The 13509-nt window shown below is 50.9% G+C and overlaps 1 protein-coding gene across 3 annotated transcripts in view; it reads right to left on the reverse strand.

The window, feature by feature from the left end:
* The window catches only part of LOC100224263 (contactin-4), a 264263-nt gene extending 250798 nt beyond the window's left edge, over positions 1–13465 (reverse strand). For 2 of the 3 annotated variants that reach the window (XM_030283445.4, XM_030283446.4), the window contains exon 1: positions 13176–13463. The gene's annotated coding sequence lies outside the window, so the exon portion shown is untranslated. Of the gene's footprint in view, positions 1–13175 lie in introns of all 3 variants that reach the window. The other variant, XM_030283447.4, reaches the window with a different exon arrangement.
* Between the last annotated feature and the right edge of the window lie 44 nt (positions 13466–13509).

A 13509-nucleotide genomic window follows, 5' to 3' on the forward strand; every position in this document is an offset into this window, starting at 1 on the left:
AAGGACATCCTTCCTCCACACCAGCCTCAGACCACAGCCCCATTAAGCAATCAAACCATGGGTGCCCATTAGCTGCTTCTCCTTCTGCTGTTTGCTTGTTTGGTCTCTCTTTGCCTTTTCTTCCCAACTTGCACAATATTTGGGTCAGCAACTTGGAATTCTTTGCCTCTTGCATTGTCTCACACACCCTGGCAGGTGTGATGGGAAGTGCAGCTATTCCAGTCGTGTTATTTATATATAAAAATTTGCAAAAGTGACACAAAAGCCCAAACAGCCTTGGGGTACTTGGCCACCTTCAGCTCACAAATGGCCACGACAACTTTCCTGCTTTCTCCTTTTCAGATTGTGAATTTCATTGAAGAGAGATTCCTCTTCGTTGGCGTAGAAAAGAATCCAAAAATCTTGAACAGAATAAAAAGGGCTTGGATTGGCAGGACAAGGGGGAATGGTTTCCCACTGCCAGAGGGCAGCAGGAGATGGGATTTTGGGAAGGAATCCTTCCCTCTGAGGGTGGGGAGGGGCTGGGATGGAATTCCCAGAGCAGCTGGGGCTGCCCCCGGATCCCTGGCAGTGCCAAGGCCAGGCTGGAGCAGCCTGGGACAGTGGGAGGTGTCCCTGCCATGGGGCTGTCCCTGAAATCAGATGATCTTTAAGGTCCAGTTCAACACAAACCATTCTGAGATCCTCTTAAGTTATTTTTCCTAGTGCTGAGTTAATCCTGGGGGAAATCAGTGGAATTCAAAAGGCTTTTTTCCCCACAACTAAACACCTAAGTCAGCTCCTGTTCATCTAAAACTCGGTTTACTTTAGCAAGGCTAAAGAAATCAAGCTGTCCATCAATTATTTAAAGTGTTTGGTCCTGATCCTGGCTCCACACTTAATTTCACCACAGCCTTAAAGCTGGAATCATCCACAGCCAGAGGCTGGGACAGAGAAATGGCTGGGAAAGAAAAGACTTGGATTGACTTTTGGGGTGAAATGAGTTATTTTGGATGTTCTGAGCAGATGGTGGGGGTGGATCCAGAGCTGGCTGGGCAGGGAATTATCCCTTCAGTCCCTGAGCTCAACCACCTCCATCAGCAGCTCCCCTCACTGAGGGCCTGAGCTGAACTCTGGGGCCTTCTCAGCAGAGATCCTGAAATACAGATGTAGAAATTTAAAATAAAACCCCAGGTATATAGTTATGTCTATATAAAAGTCTACTCAATGATATAAAAATAGAAGTATAGCTAACACTGCAAATCTTTGTCCTTACAAGAAGGGGAGAAATGCATTCTTCTGTTCCATGGAATTTAATTAGTTCCTAAATTTAGGTTCTGTCAGTAAAGTTACAGAGGATTCACTGCAGTTGGATTTAAATATTGGGTGATATTTTATATTTCACACAGTGCTAATGGATGACATTACCTTCGTACAGATATTGTCAAGTATTTCTGTGTAAATGCTTGGGTCTATTCATAATGTTTTAGTCAGCTAAATCATATTTGATTGCATTTAAAAAAAAAAAAACCCAAACACTTCCAGTCCTAGATATTTGTTATTTGAAAGGAAGAATTCAGTGAGACCCTGAATCCCATGAGCTGGGAAAGGCTGATCTAAAGCAAAACCACAGGTGCAAAAATAATTAAATCTTTTAAGCATCAGAGTTATGATGCAATCCGCAGGGGAGAAGGAAAGAAGTCAGCGCTGAAATTCCTCCTCTGCCATAAACTTATTTCTTCCAGTTGCTCAGTACCCTAAAACTCAAAGAATTTGGGTAGAACTTTCTAGAAATTCCAGTGCTTCAACCTCTCGGTGTCTCCTGTGCAGCTCAGTTCTTTATCTGCAGGAGAAGAGCACAGAACCAGCTCAGGATCCACAGGGGCCATCAAACACCTGGAATTTGAAGTTCATTCTGAGCCTACAGGAAGGGTCAAACCATTCTCCATTTGCTTCCAACTGCTGCTGCCTCAAACTGCAGAATTCCCACGGTGTTTTCTCCTGGAGACTCTGAGTTTGGACAGAATTTAGGCCAAACTTACTCAAAATTCACTCAGAGTCAGGATCTGCCCCCTCAGGCTGGTGCAGCTTGGGAAGGGTTTTATAAATCCTCAAAAAGCATTCCCCCAGCTTCTTTTTAAACGGTTTTGTTTGTTTTTATGGAGCAGATTCACACAGCTTAAACTCCTCTGCAAGATCTGTGCCTCACACAGGGCTGACATCCCAGGGAGAGCAGCTGCATGGTCCAGCACTAGAAATGTCATTTTAAAATGTGACCCCAAAGTTCATTTTTGGCAGATGGGATTTTCCAGGTAGAGAGCTGAGCTCCCTCCATAATATCTCAACTCAATTTAAGTTTGATCTATAAGATTATTTTCATTCCAACCCCTTTGGACACTTGCAACAACAACATTTCCCTTCTCCCTACACGGATTTAATTCGGTCATGCACTGCAACTCTGCTTAGAAAGCTGCTTAGTGGCAATGTTTCAGAAATCTGAATCAAATTTTCCTGAGTGAAATAAAATTAGTTATCGAGGAAAGGATAATCCACTTTTCTAGGGGAGGTGGTTCCATATTTTAGGTAATGGTTCAAAAATACAATAATAATCTTAATAATAAAAAGGCTCTGAGATAGAGTGAGTGCTGATGGCAGGCTGGCTATGGGAGCAGTCTGGGGATAAACTGGTAATCACTGGGAGCACTGGCTGGGCCACAGAATTACAGATTTGCACCAGAAACCTCTGAACTTCCTGACTTCTCCAGGCCTGGATCTGCCAAGTGCTGCAGAGGCATTTTAAGCTCCAGAAGTGAGTCCAGGGCTCACAGAGCTGCTGATGTGGCCAAACCCTGCAGGGGTGGTGCTGAGCAGGTCCCCAGCTCTGAACATTTTCTGGACCCCTTTTGGTGCCTCCGACCCCCTGGGCACCCCACCCACCCCTTCAACCTCCAAGCCCTGCAGGGTGATCAAGCCAATTACCAATTGTACCAATTACACCATGAAGGGCTTGGTGATAATTCCCAAAATCCAAGTTCCAGGAGCTGCTGGTAAACGAGGTCACCCTGCCAGCCCAAGGGTGAGGTCAGAGCATCGTCTCTCCTCATCCCAAATTCCTCAGCTATGCCCTGCCCACCTCCAGGCCAAGGAATTTGGCAACTCAGAGAGGACTGGAACCTTCTCAGGAGCTGGGATCATCCTCCAGCAAGAGAGGCAGGATCAGGAAAAAAGAGTAAGAGCAAAATGCTGGCCAGGGAGATGACCTGCCATGGAATTCCAGTTGCAAAGACCCTCTAAAACCACAAAGTCCAACCATATCCCAGCACAGCCAAGGCCACCACTCACCCATGTCCCCAAGTGCCACATCCACACAGCTTTTAAACCCATCCAGGGATGTTCCAGCAGTTGCTGCTAATTGGAAGGTGATCAAGCATCTCCTCACAGTGCATCTTCCTTCCCAGTGGCAAAAATGACCACTGGTGGTTGGTGACCTGTGAGCATCCCTCACAGCGTGACACCATCAAATCTGATGACATTTCCTCAATCAAACCCTTTTTCTGTGGACCCCCATGAAATAAAAAAATCCTTTCAAACAATTGCATCATGCCCCCAGAAGAGCTGACAGGGAGCTGCAGGGGTTTTATCCCCAATTTCAGCAGGAGTGGAAAGCAGCAATCCCAGCCAGCTGGCAGGAGGGCTGTGCTCTCTCCATCCCTCTGGGAATTCCTGCTCCAAAGCCACACAGTTTTTATGGAAAACCCTTGGCCAGTGAGACCACACAGCTCCCAAGCTCCGTTTAGCTGAGCAAGCAAGGCTGGGAACCCATTAATTTGCTGGGTGAGTTATGGTTCCCTGCAGCACCTCTTGTTCACTGTCAAGGTTCTGCAACAATGACAGATGCAGCTACAGCCAGCCCAGAACTCCAGAATTTGATCTCCTAAATCATCCCAGATATTAAATGTCTCAGCGATAAGCCTGGCAAATGAATTCCTCTGGAGCTCACACTTGGTGCAGAGCACGAGGCAGGAGGGAGTCCCCTCACAGCTCCCTGGGAAATGATGCAATTTCCAGGAAATTATCCCTGGAAAGGAACCAGAATCCCAGGAAAATTCACACGACTTCCAGTGGCTGCTAAAAGGAGCTGCAAATCCACCTGGATAAGCGAGGCAGCACTGTGGGGCATTAGGAGCTCACCAATCCCAGTTTTAATAGCAGGAGATGGACATGCATATCAAATTCCCACTTACCCCAGTAAATAAACAGAAAACGCTGCAGCAAAATAAAGAACCAGAGGAACATGGGCAGAATGCTTAAGCAGCAAGACACAGGCTGGGTTTCAGTCTGGCTCTTCTCAACCTCACTATCAATCTTTTTTTTAATTTTTTTTTATTTTTTTTTTGTTTGAAACCATCCCCTTCCTTCAGCCACAGCAGTCAAGAGAAGTGAGCAAATTTCACCTCAGCTCATTTATAAAGAGCACAGAACTGTTCAAAGGAATTCTCGCCCAAAGCAGATTAAGGCACGCAGAGGGTGGAACAATTGCTACTGCTTTTTAATTTCTCCAAATCACCATCAGATAGATGACAGTGCTTAGCACGGGAAGGGTTCTGCAGGCTTCATAAACAATAGAGGTATTACCCATTATCACACAAGTACAAATTAGTTTGACCTTTCCAGCTTTTTCATATGAGGCTTCCTTTTTTCCACTTGACTAGAGAAAATATTGAGTCAAGCCATGTCCTGCACTCTCCCTTCTCAGATGTATTTGAGCAGTGTTTCTTTCCTAAATCTGCAATTAGAAGAGACCCATTAAACACTGAATTCACCCGAGGAATTCTCTGGCTCATCCAGCTCATGGCTGCTGCTCCCTGGGAGAGCCTCAGCCTCACTCCTGGCTTTGCTCCACACCTGCTTTTCCCACAGGGGAACAATGTGGGATGTGATCATTTCATATTCCATGGGAAGGGTTGGGAAACAGCAAGGAAATGTTGTTGTGGCAGCAGGGATCATCATGGAATCATGGAATTGTTTGGCTTGAAAGGGGCATTAAATCTCATCCCATCCCACCCCTGCTCTGGGCAGGGACACCTTCCACTGCCCCAGCCTGCTCCAAACCTGGGCTTGGACACTTCCAGGGCAGCCACAGCTTCTCTGGGAGTTCCAGCCCCTCCCCACCCCTCAGATTTATTCCCAAGATCCCACCCATCCCTGCCCTCTGGCACTGGGAGCCATTCCCTGTGTCCTGCCCCTCCATGCCTTGTGCCCAGTCCCTCTCCCTGGAACCTTCTCCCCTCCGGGGGAGCACCCCCAGCTCTCCCAGCCTGGCTCCAGAGGGGCTCCAGCAGCTCCATGACCTCCTCTGGATTTGCTGCAGCAGCTCCATGGCTTTTCTGTGCTGAGGGCCCCGGGGCAGAGGGGGAAGGATGCTCAGCTCCTCCCATCCTCCCTGCCCGCAGCCCCCTGCCTGACCCATGAAAATCAGCACGGGGATTTAGGAACTGCATTAACACCAAGTTCCCCTTGTAAGGCACCCGAGGAAGCCTTTGCATGTCCCCAGGCAGCCCTGCAAGGGTTAAAGTCATTCCTCAGCACTTTCTGCCAGTGATTTGGAATGTGCTGGGTGCAGCACAGGAATCCTCTGGTTCTCCTGATGGTTTTGTGAGGAAATCAAAGGAGCTGGAGAGGAGCAGGCAGAGGGTGATGCTGAGCCAGCCAAACCTGGGAGCAGCAGGGAAAGAGGGAAAACAGCACGGGGGGAAGCAAGGGGGACACTGAGCACAGAGCCTGCCAGTGACAGGGTATCCCAAGGAGAATTTTGATGCATTTTTGTGTCAATTCCTCAGAATTAGGGACGCTGAGAAAATTATAGTGCAGCAATTGGGGTTGGAGGTGTTAAATCCCCATCCCAGCTAAAGTTTTCTCCTGCTTTATCCCAGGGGATGGAGCAGGGTGTTCCTGGGTCCTGCCTTACCCCAGGGGATGGATCATGGTGTTCCCTGATTCCTGCCTTATCCCAGGGGATGGAGCAGAGTGTTCCTGGGTCCTACCTTATCCCAGGGGATGGATCATGGTGTTCCCTGATTCCTGCCTTATCCCAGGGGATGGATCAGGGTGTTCCCTGATTCCTGCCTTATCCCAGGGGATGGATCAGGGTGTTCTTGGGCTCTGTCTTACCCCAGGGGGTGGAGCAGGGTGTTCCTGAGTCCTGCCTTATTCCAGGGGATGGAGCAGGGTGTTCCTGATTCCTGCCTTACCCCAGCCCATGGATCATGGTGTTCCCTGGTTCCTGCCTCACCCCAGCCCATGGACCATGGTGTTCCCTGATTCCTGCCTCACCCCAGCCCATGGATCATGGTGTTCCCTGGTTCCTGCCTTACCCCAGCCCATGGATCATGGTGTTCCCTGGTTCCTGCCTCACCCCAGCCCATGGATCATGGTGTTCCCTGGTTCCTGCCTTACCCCAGCCCATGGATCATGGTGTTCCCTGGTTCCTGCCTCACCCCAGCCCATGGATCAGGATGTTCCCTGATCCCTGCCTCACCCCAGCCCATGGATCATGGTGTTCCCTGGTTCCTGCCTCACCGCAGCCCACGGAGCCCTGCCCAGAGCCCCGGGATGCTCCGTGGGGTCCACGCTGTGGGCTGAGTGCTGCCACCCTGTGGGTCCCTGTCCCTCCTGTGTGCCGGGATGCTCAGCACACACCTGAGCCCGGGGAGCTGGCAGGGCTCAGAGGAGCAATCCAGCTGTTCCCAGACAAGCACACCGCGCTGGGATAATCCTGACAGCTAATTCTGGAGCTGGGGATGTTTATAAATAGGATTTAGAACAAAGAGGTGGCTGAGTTCTGAGCAGAATAAGAACAGATGTTACGATTCAGGCTCATTTGTAAGGCAAAGGTAACTGATGAATTTACACAATCCCTGTTTACTCACACAGATCCAGACCGGGTGGAAATCCTGCTCTGTGCATCACTAACAGCACATTCAGGCTGAAATCACTCCTGTGCTTCATATTTCATTCATTTCTGCTTCCAGCTATACATGCACAACAGAGGGCATGATACATCTCCCTAATTGAACAATACAGATCAATTAAATATGAAAAGTCGTTCTTGGACTGAAACCCTCTTAGGCAAATGTTCTGCTCTTCTGCTAAGTAACTCTTTTAAAAAGCTGGGAGCTGAGTGCTGTTCAGAGGGGGCTTCATTTTTTTTTTTAAGACTGGGAGACAAAGCCCAAAAAGATTCATCCATTCATTCATGACAAGAGGAGAGAGCTTTGACCACTGAGCAAAGTAGCAGCGAATAAAAAGTTCTTATTTACTTATCAGTGCTGTTTGAGTGAGGTGAAGAACCCCCTGCACGCTGCAGAGATCACCCAACCCATGGCCATGGATCCAACTGGACAGAGATCTCTGCGCCAGCTCTAGCTGGAAAGGTGTCAAAATGAGGAAAAATGAACGATAATTATCATTAACAGGAGCTGTTAAAGGGAAAAGCTCTGCCCTGAACAGCTCCAGCAGCCCTGGGGCTGTCCCCGATGGCTTTTTGGGTCTCCACACTCCCATCACTGGGAGCACAGAGATGCAAATGTGGTTTGTTGTCTGTAAGAGTTCCCTGTGGTCTGAATAAAAGGAGTTTAATAAACAACGCCCATCACGCAGGTAGGTCATTGCTGCAGCACCACTGATATTAAATCACCTCCACAAGAGAGGTTTTTGCACCACGATCACCCGGGATGTCCTTTGTTCCCTTCTTAGGCTCCAATCAAATGCAACGCCCTTCCAAGCCTAATGTAAATTGGCCTTAAACACCACATCCCTTCCCCGGCTAAACATTTATATAAATAAATGATAAACACGGGTTTCGCCCGAGGCCAACAAAGATACAACACTGCCAGAACTGCTGGAAAAGCAAATCAGTCTGGAGCTGGGAGCAGCTCAGCTCAGGGTCTCCTGGAAATCTGGAGAAAACCAAGATGAACTGTTGGGCCTTTCAAGCACAACTTGCTCTCAACAAGAACTGGGGAAAGTCCACATGGGAGGGCTGAGTCTCACTGAATCCAAAAGCCAAAGAGGACAAAAGGTGGGGAAGAACCATTCTGATGCTTTTCTTCTGTCTTTATGATCACTTATCTCAGCAGAACTGGGTACTGGCTAGATCAGAACATGAACGAGGATGTCTGGCCAGATCTGAGACATCTCCAGCAAGTCCTCAAGGAACACAGCATCAGCAGCTGAACAACTAAGCTGCTTCCAGCTTGAGGAAGAATTAATAGAAGCAACAAATGTGGCAGAACCTCGTTTTTGAAACCTTTAACACAATTTTTAAAATAAATCCCCGCCATTTTGAAAATATGACTGCAGATGATTTTTTTTTTTGTGTCCTTCTGAAGTGCAATAAGTGCATCACTTACCTCACTGGAGGCCACATGCTGATACATCTGTGCTGTGATTATGACCCTAAGCAAAAATCCCAATTTATGTTGCAGAGGGAAAAACTTCCCCTTTCTGCTCCACCTTCCTAAAGCTGAACTCTGCCTGTGACAGCCACCAGATTGTTTTCAAATGCTTTGCCCCTGATTTTTCTGAGGCCTTGACTGTCACTGATTTAACCCAGCAATTAAAGACACCTCAACAACTCATTCTTTTTCTTGGTGCTGGGCTGGGATAGATCTTTACCCTGCAGATTGAGATAAAATCTCAATCTGAGTCTGCACCCAGGGAATAGCAAAGAATGGAGTTATTTCCCACCATCCACACATTCAGAACCCTGTTTAGTGCAGGAAACACTGCTCTCTTGGTTGATAAGGAGTGTGAAGCTCATTTGTGTTAGGAAGAGAAGCAGATTTGACACAGATTTGACATATTTCCTTCGAGCATCCCCAGATTTGGTGGCTGCTGGGAGGAAGAGGCAGGGGAGAGTTGTGCACTGGCGTGAAGCAGTAAATCAGCAGGGTGCCATCATTATGGATTTGCTTTGCTAATAATAAAAGGAATTAATCACTCCTGCCATGATATCCATATCTGCACTGGAGTAACCGCGGTGGCAGAGCGCGGTGAAGACGAGCGCAAGGCTCGGCCCCGGCGGCTGGCAGCTGACATTTGTGGATTTGGGGTTGTTATGTGTAGTTGATATAATTCACACCATTTCTAGTATGATATGTGTGATATTGAATATTTGTTGGAGTATACATGTTTGTATTAGGACTCCCCACCACCCTCACAGGCGAAACTTGGTGTATGTTAAAACCCGATTTACACGTAAAAGGATGTGGCTCGGCCAGGAGATGGGCCATGTGTGGAGAGAAACAGGGACACCAGGAGATGGGCCATGTCTGGAGGGATATGGGGACACCAGGAGATGGAACATGAGATATGGGACACCAGGAGATGGGCCATGTGTGGAGAGATATGGGGACACCAGGAGATGGGACATGAGATATGGGGACACCAGGAGATGGGACATGAGATATGGGGACATCAGGAGATGGAACATGGCTGGAGAGATATGGGGTCACCAGGCACTGATCATCGCGTGAACCACCCGAGATGGATCTCATGGAAATCCTCGGCAGATCCATGGGAATGCAGCGTTCCCGTATATTTCATCACAGGATTCAACAACTCCGGACACTGAATTGTTCTTCCTCATCACCAAAAAGGAAAATCTCATTAACCTATGGACTCTGAATGGAAGAAAACACTGACTGCCGAAATCTTGGCCTCAGGCAGAATTTTCCCTATAAAAACACTTGTGCCAGGATGGAGGTGTGTGGGCATGGAGGAAAACCTCTGCTGAGGCTGACTTCTGGTGCCGACCCCGGGCTCGGCTCTGTTCTTTCCTTGTGGCTGGCTAGCTAGAATTTGATTGCAAAATAAATATTTTACTTTTTCATTTTAATTTGGCTGGACATATTTTCATTTATAACAGGGTGCTTCACGGCACTTTGCTGTGTTTGTGATTACCTCCCTGCCAGGGGCTGCACATCTCTCACCCAGCAAGCAGCACGGGCTCCCAACGGGAAGGAAAATTCCCACTTGTTGCACCAAAGGCTCTTCAAAGTGAGCTGAACCCTCCGTGTGAGCCCCAGGTCAGCAGCACATCAGAGCAGAGAGACTTCCCCGGGTCACTCCAGGCCAGCTGTGGGAAGAAACCCCAGACTTGCTCTATTCTAACAGGGCTAAAAATAGACCTGTGATGATTTATGAACTTTCAAAGGCAGCAGAGTGTTTTTAAGCAGCAGCAGCTTCTCCTGCTTCCCTGCTTGGCGCCAGGGCTGTGTCCACCCTGCCCTGATGGGAACCAGCCCCTCCAGGGTGCTCACCAAACAGAATTAAACAAGACCACAAGAGCAAATAAAAAGGCAGTGATCTATTTGTCTTGTGGGTATTATCCTTCCTTCACTCCGCCTCGTCTTTACCCCTGAGTTTAAAATATTCTTTTTTTTTAAAATCAACTCCACAGAACTGTCAGACAAAGTCAACTCCTGAAGCCAAGGTTAATAAATCACGTGGCACCAGAATATTTACAAAATTACTCTGAAATTTTGCATCTCTGGGAGAAATTTTGTGTGAGCTCACTCCTGATTTCCAGCTGTCCCTGATGGGGCAACACAGGAGTGAGTTTGAAACCAAGGAAATGTTAATTCCAGTAAATAAAGACAGTAACAAGAAAGCCTTTCATGCATGAAGAGGTCCAAGTTTGGGAACCAAGGTGGGCTCTGCTCACTGGCTGCTGTCCTTCCCTCTGGAACAAAGCTCCTCAGCCAAGGGCTGGAAATCAGCACTCAGGAATCAAGCACTGGTGGGATTAACACTGGAAAATCAAGGCAGGACCCCCTGGAGGAGGGTGGCCGAGGTCTCAGGGAACCACCCCAGGGGCAGAGGTGTCCTTGTGGCCCAGGGCAGAGGACACTCACCCTTGCCAGGCACACCTGCCCTCCTCAGCATCCCCGGGGAGCTCAGGTGAGGGGCTGGCAGCCCCAGGCATCCCTGTTAACCCATGGAGAGCCAGGCTTTGGAGGCTGCAGCATCTCAGGAGGCTGCCTGCACAGGTGAGCTGCTCCTCTGCTGTCATTCACATTCCCTACACACGTTTTGTCGTTGTGGAGAGCAGAACGAGCTTAAAATTCTGGGAGCGCCAGACAGGCTGGGAGAGAGCTCAGCTCCACTGCAGAAGGATGGGAAAATCCTTCCAGTTCCAGAGGTTTGCCAGGATCATTCGACTCCAACTACCTGCAGGCACACCCTGCTTCACTCCCACCACCCAAAAGCTGTGGGGTTTTGGGGCAGGAGACCCTCAGAGCCTCTAAACACCTCAGTGGTGTTGAGAAACACACCCAGAGTTTGGGGGGGCTTCCTGCGAAGGGATGCGTCCTGAAATCCCCCAAATTCTTGTCAGAGGGGTTCGGCTGTGCCAAGAGTTCAGCACGGGAGGGAGAGGTTGCCGCTCGCCAGTGGAAGCCATTGTCTCCAGCAGGCTGCCAAGGGGAAATTAGCGGTGTGCACACCTCTAAATGAGGCTGTACAGCGAGGAAAGAGGGATTAGCCGTGTAAACTAAGTCCTTTTGGTATTAGATTAAAGAGGGGAGGTGACTTTGAAGGATTATTCAAGAGCCATTTAAGCAGTTTTCAGGGACTTACAAACGCAAGGTAAAAATGCAGCTCCCTCAGATCCAGAAAAGAAGCAAAATTCAGTTTCCCGGCCAGAAAAAGCTTCTGGGGGACCCCGTTAAGTGCAGGGCCCCACCATCATCCTGCTCCCCACCTCGGTGCTGGCTGTGGAGCGCGGCTGCAGCATCACCTGCACACCTGGGCTGGAGCTGCTGCGGGAGCCACAGGGACAGGGAAGGGGCTCCCACAGCCCCGGGGATGGCTCACGGCACCCCTGGGCACGCTGCCAGCACGGGGGCACAGCTGGCACTGCGGGGCAGGGCGTGCTGGAGGTTGGAAAGGAGCTCCGGAGTATCGCGACCATCGCAAGAGGAGCTGCCACCAGTCCCCGCTCCCACCGCGGTGGTTTATCCGCTGGGATGCAGGTCCCGAACCGAGCCATGGAAACCGGAGGATAGGCGAGCACAGCCACAAAAACTGACTTCTGCCTCCAGCCAAACGTCCCCTGCTTCCCCGCACCCCAGGGTGCCTCATCAGCGTGCTGGCTCTTAATCCTCTGCCTAAATTAATCCAGCCAGGGAGAGGAATACGTGGTTCCAAGACACCAGGCTGCTCTATCGAACGAGCCCTCCACGGGGAAAAAAACCCTTCTTTGGCTTAGCTAAATTAAGGTGACGGGTAATTAGTATGTAAGATACAAACTATTGCCACTTGTTATGCAAGCAGCATCCTTTAATTTGTAGTTTCGAGCGCAAGCCGTTCCTGTCTGGGATAAATAAAACAACACGCTGCGGTATGTTGCTCACGACACGGGAGCAGCAGCAGCCTGGGGAAAGCAAAAGGAGCTCCAACTCCAGCCGGGAACGCGGCTGGAGCCGGCAAAAAGTTCTGCGAGCGCCTGGAGCAGCCTAGCGGGAGCATCCCCGCGTCCGCCTGCCGGGATGCGCCCGCTCGCACTCGGGGATGCTCCGGCTCCCACTCGGGGATGTACCCGCTTTCACCCAGGGATGCTCCGGCTCCCACTCGGGGATGTACCCGCTTTCACCCAGGGATGCTCCGGCTCCCACTCGGGGATGTACCCGCACTGACTCAGGGATGCTCCGGCTCCCACTCAGGGATGTGCCCGCTTTCACCCAGGGATGCTCTGGCTCCCACTCGGGGATGCTCCGGCTCCCACTCAGGGATGCTCCGAATCCCACTCAGGGATACTCCGGCTCCCACTCGGGGATGTGCCCGCACTCACTCAGGGATGCTCCGGCTCCCACTCGGGGATGCTCCGGCTCTGGGTCCGGTGCTCCGCGGCCACCCCACCCGGGGGGCTCTGCGCGACCCCGCGCACGGCTCCGCGCGACCCCGCGCACGGCTCCGCGCTCCGGAGGCACCGAGGGGACCCCGGCGGGCACCGCGCTCCCCTCCTCCGGCTCCGCATCCCGCCCGCGCTCTCCTTCCCCCGCGCCGCAGCCTTGCTTAAAAATCCCTTATTTACACCCCATTTATCTTTTTTTTTTTTTTAATTTTATTTTTATTTTTTCCCCCCGTTTTAAATCCGCCTCCCTCCTCTCCGTGCCGAGCCGAGCCGCGCTTACCTGGGCGGGGAGGGGGGGACATGCCCGGCCCGGCGCGGCTCCGCGGGTGCGGCGCTGCCCCGAGCGCGGCTCCGCAGCCCCGAGCGCGGCTCCGCAGCCCCGCGGCCGCAGCATTGAGCGGCAGCGGCGGGAGCCGGGAGGGCTCCGCGCAGACCCCACCCCCGGCCCCGCCGTGCGCGGGGGGCGGGCGGCGGAGCGGCGGCGGCCGCTTTAACCCTTCCCGCCCCGCCGGTGTCCGCCCGGTGCGCCTGGAGCAGCCTGGAGGGAGCATCCCTGCATCCGCCTGCCGGGATGCTCCGGCTCCCACTCGGGGATGTGCCCACTCTCACTCGGG

This window comes from Taeniopygia guttata, chromosome 12 (genome assembly GCF_048771995.1).
Source record: "Taeniopygia guttata chromosome 12, bTaeGut7.mat, whole genome shotgun sequence".
Taxonomy (NCBI): Eukaryota; Metazoa; Chordata; class Aves; order Passeriformes; family Estrildidae; genus Taeniopygia; species Taeniopygia guttata.